Here is a 5205-nt window from a genome sequence, read left to right as displayed (position 1 = left end):
TCCTCAAAAACTCCGCCAAGCGGAACAGGATAAGCAATTTGCCCGCTTTGCAGACTATCTAAGGACTCTTGAAATAAAGATTCCGTTTGCAGAGGCACTTGAGCAAATACCTTCTTATGCTAAATTCATGAAAGAAATCTTAAGTCATAAGAAGGATTGGAGAGAAACTGAAAAAGTGTTTCTCACTGAAGAATGCAGTGCAGTCATTCTAAAAAGCTTACCAGAAAAGCTTCAAGATCCAGGAAGCTTTATGATACCATGCACATTAGAAGGTGCTTGCACCAAGACAGCCCTGTGTGATCTTGGAGCAAGCATCAATCTAATACCTGCATCCACTATCAGAAAGCTTGGGTTGACTGGAGAAGTCAAACCAACCCGGATATGCCTCCAACTTGCTGATGGCTCCATTAAATATCCATCAGGCATAATAGAGGATATGATTGTCAAGGTTGGGCCATTCGCCTTTCCAACTGACTTTGTGGTGCTGGAAATGGAGGAGCACAAAAGTGCAACTCTCATTCTAGGAAGACCTTTCCTAGCAACTGGACGAACTCTCATTGATGTACAGAGAGGGGAAGTAACCCCGAGAGTTAATGAGGATGAGTTCAAGTTGAATGCTGTAAAAGCTATGCAGCATCCAGACACACCAAATGACTGCATGGGCGCTGACATTATTGACTCTATGGTAGAAGAGATCAATATGACTGAAAGCCTAGAATCAGAGCTTGAGGACATCCTCAGAGATGCTCAACCTAATCAAGAAGAATCAGTGGAAACAAAGGAATTTTCGAAAATTCCTCAGGAGGAGGATAAGTCTCCCAAACCTGAACTCAAACCACTACCACCATCCCTGAAATATGCATTTCTGGGAGAGGGTGACACTTTTCCAGTGATTATAAGCTTTGCTTTAAATCCACAGGAAGAGGAAGCACTGATTCAAGTGCTAAGGACACACAAGACAGCTCTTGGGTGGTCTATAAGTGATCTCAAGGGCATTAGCCCAGCTAGATACATGCACAAGATCCTGTTGGAGGATAATGCCAAACCAGTGGTCCAACCACAAAGGAGGCTAAATCCAGCCATGAAGGAGGTGGTGCAGAAAGAGGTCACTAAATTACTAGAGGCTGGGATTATTTATCCTATTTCTGATAGCCCCTGGGTGAGCCCTGTCCAAGTTGTCCCCAAAAAGGGAGGCATGACAGTGGTTTATAATGAAAAAAATGAACTGGTTCCTACAAGAACAGTCACAGGGTGGCGTATGTGTATTGATTACAGAAGGCTCAATACAGCCACCAGAAAGGATCATTTTCCTTTACCATTCATAGACCAAATGCTAGAAAGACTAGCTGGTCATGATTATTACTTCTTTTTGGATGGCTATTCAGGCTACAACCAAATTGCAGTAGATCCTCAAGACCAAGAGAAAATAGCATTTACTTGCCCTTCTGGCGTGTTTGCCTACAGGAGGATGCCTTTTGGTCTGTGCAATGCACCTGCAACCTTTCAGAGGTGCATGCTCTCTATCTTCTCAGATATGGTAGAGAAATTTCTGGAAGTCTTCATGGACGACTTCTCAGTATATGGAGACTCATTCAGCTCCTGTCTTAATCACCTAGCACTTGTCCTGAAAAGGTGCCAAGAGACTAACCTGGTTTTAAACTGGGAGAAATGTCACTTTATGGTGACTGAGGGAATTGTCCTTGGGCACAAAATTTCAAGCAAGGGAATAGAGGTGGATAAGGCAAAGGTAGAGGTAATTGAAAAATTACCACCACCTGCCAATGTTAAGGCAATCAGAAGCTTTCTAGGGCATGCAGGATTCTACAGAAGGTTCATAAAGGATTTTTCAAAAATTGCAAAACCTTTGAGTAACCTGCTAGTTGCTGACACACCATTTGTGTTTGACACACAGTGTCTGCAGGCCTTTGAGACCCTGAAAGCTAAGCTGGTCACAGCACCAGTCATCTCTGCACCAGATTGGACATTGCCATTTGAACTAATGTGTGATGCCAGTGACCATGCCATTGGTGTAGTGTTGGGACAGAGGCATAACAAGCTTCTGCACATCATTTATTATGCCAGCCGTGTTCTAAATGACGCACAGAAGAATTACACAACCACAGAAAAAGAGTTACTTGCAGTGGTCTATGCCATTGACAAGTTTAGATCCTATCTAGTGGGATCCAAAGTGGTTGTGTACACTGACCATGCTGCTCTTAAATACTTACTCACAAAGCAGGATTCAAAACCCAGACTTATAAGATGGGTGTTGCTTCTGCAAGAGTTTGATATAGAGATAAGAGACAGAAAAGGGACAGAGAACCAAGTAGCTGATCATCTGTCCCGAATAGAACCAGTAGCTGGGGCGTCCCTCCCCTCTACTGAGATCTCTGAGACCTTCCCAGATGAGCAACTCTTTGCCATTCAGGAAGCTCCATGGTTTGCAGATATTGCAAACTATAAAGCTGTGAAGTTCATACCCCAGGAGTACAGCAGAGTGCAAAGAAAGAAATTAATTTCAGATGCCAAGTACTACCTCTGGGATGAACCATATCTCTTTAAGAGATGTGCAGACGGAATGATCCGCAGATGTGTATCCAGAGAAGAAGCACAAAGGATCCTATGGCACTGCCATGGATCACAGTATGGAGGACATTTTGGAAGTGAGCGAACAGCCACTAAAGTCCTCCAATGTGGCTTCTACTGGCCTACTCTCTATAAAGATTCCCGAGAGTTTGTGCGTAACTGTGACAGTTGCCAAAGAGCTGGTAACTTGCCTCACGGATATGCCATGCCTCAACAAGGGATATTAGAGATAGAATTGTTTGATGTATGGGGAATTGACTTCATGGGGCCATTCCCACCATCATACTCAAACACTTACATTCTGGTGGCAGTGGACTATGTATCTAAGTGGGTAGAAGCAATTGCTACATCCAATAATGATACTAAGACCGTGCTAAAATTCCTTCAGAAACACATCTTCAGCAGGTTTGGTGTTCCCAGAGTACTAATCAGTGACGGGGGCACTCATTTCTGCAATAAACAGCTATACTCTGCTATGGTAAGATATGGAATTAGCCACAAAGTGGCAACTCCGTATCATCCACAGACAAATGGGCAAGCTGAGGTCTCTAACAGAGAGCTAAAAAGAATCCTGGAACGGACTGTGATAGCCCGAAGAAAGGATTGGGCAAAGAGCTTGGATGATGCTCTGTGGGCATACAGAACAGCATTCAAGACTCCTATAGGAACCTCTCCATACCAACTGGTGTATGGGAAGGCCTGTCATCTGCCCGTGGAACTGGAACATAAAGCCTACTGGGCAACCAGATTCCTAAACATGGATGCTCAGTTAGCTGGTGAAAAAAGATTACTCCAGCTAAATGAGCTAGAGGAATTCAGACTCAATGCCTTTGAGAATGCAAAAATTTATAAGGAAAAGGCAATGAAATGGCATGACAAGAAGTTGTCAACCAGAGTCTTTGAGCCAGGACAAAAAGTTCTGCTCTTCAACTCTAGGCTTAGACTGTTTCCAGGAAAACTTAAATCCCGGTGGAGGGGTCCGTATGTGATTACAGGAGTATCACCATATGGATATGTTGAGCTTCAGGATATTGATTCTGACAAAAAGTTCATTGTTAATGGACAGAGAATCAAGCATTATCTTGAAGGCAATTTTGAGCAGGAATGCTCAAAATTGAGACTTGAGTGATTCTCAGTAAAGGTCCAGCTAAAGACAGTAAAGAAGCGCTTGTTGGGAGGCAACCCAGTCATTAGGAGGTTATATGATTTGTTCTTACAGAGGCAAGTATCAAAAATGAAGGAATTCACAGAGTTACAGAAGGATTCAGCTCAAAAAGCAGAGAAAAAGAGCTTACTGGCGAAAAAATGCCAGTAAGGGGCATTTTGGGCGTTAAACGCCAGAATGGGTACCATTCTGGGCGTTAACGCCAGGAATGGTGCCATTTTGGGTGTTAAACGCCAGAATGGGCACCATTCTGGGCGTTTAACGCTAGGTGTGCAGCATCCTGGGCGTTTAAAAAAACGCCCAGTGATAAAGGAATTCTGGCGTTTAACGCCAGCCAGGGCACCTGGCTGGGCGTTAAACGCCCAAAAGGGGCAACAAATGGGCGTTAAACGCCAGAATGGGTGCCATTCTAGGCGTTTAACGCCAGAAAGGTGGGGGGGACCACAATTTTGTTTTCAAATCAAATTTTTTCAAACTTTCCTTTTCTTACCCATATTTTTCTACAAAAACACATTTCAATCTCTCATCATTCACTTTCAAATTTTCAAAAATCTAAAATCATTCTTCAAATCTCTCAAATCATTCCCAAATTTTGTTCAAAAACTTACCCTTCTCTCAATTTCTTTCCATATCTTCTCAAATCTCCTTTCAAATTTTTCTTTTTTTCGAAATCTCTCCTCCCCACTTTATAAATACACGTTTGGCCCCCCTCATTCCACCACACCATTCGAATTTACTCTTCCTCTCTCTCTCTCCTCTTTCCTTTCTTTTGCGTGAGGACAAGCAAACCTCTAAGTTTGGTGTGCTTTTCCGTGATCACTAAGCCAAGATTCATCAAGATCATGGCTCCTAAGGGAAAACAAACCAATTTAAGAGGAAAGAAAGAGAATAATCCAAAGAATCTTTGGAATCAAGAGAAGTTCTTAACCAAAGAACATGAAGACCATTATCACAAAATAATGGGTCTGAGGTCAGTGATCCCGGAAGTAAAATTTGATCTGAAAGAAGATGAGTATCCGGGGATCCAAGAGCAAATTCGAAACAGAGGATGGGAAGTTCTAACCAATCCTGAAATAAAGGTTGGAAGGAATATGGTTCAGGAATTCTACTCAAATCTGTGGCTAACAGATAAGCAGAGAATGACTGGAACTGCTTACCATTCCTACAGAACCATGGTCAGAGGGAAAGTTATGTACTTCCATCTGGAAAAAATAAGAGAAATCTTCAAATTACCTCAACTGCAAGATGATCCTGAATCCTTTAATAGGAGAATGGTGAGAGCAGATAAAGGGTTGGATCAAGTTCTAGAGGACATATGCCTCCCTGGAACTAAGTGGATAACCAATTCAAAGGGTGTCCCAAACCAACTCAAGAGGGGAGACCTCAAACCAATTGCAAGAGGTTGGCTAGACTTTATTGGGCGTTCCATACTGCCCACTAGCAACCGTTCTGAG

This window comes from Arachis hypogaea, chromosome 7 (genome assembly GCF_003086295.3).
Source record: "Arachis hypogaea cultivar Tifrunner chromosome 7, arahy.Tifrunner.gnm2.J5K5, whole genome shotgun sequence".
Taxonomy (NCBI): Eukaryota; Viridiplantae; Streptophyta; class Magnoliopsida; order Fabales; family Fabaceae; genus Arachis; species Arachis hypogaea.
Note: the sequence above shows the minus strand (reverse complement) of the source record.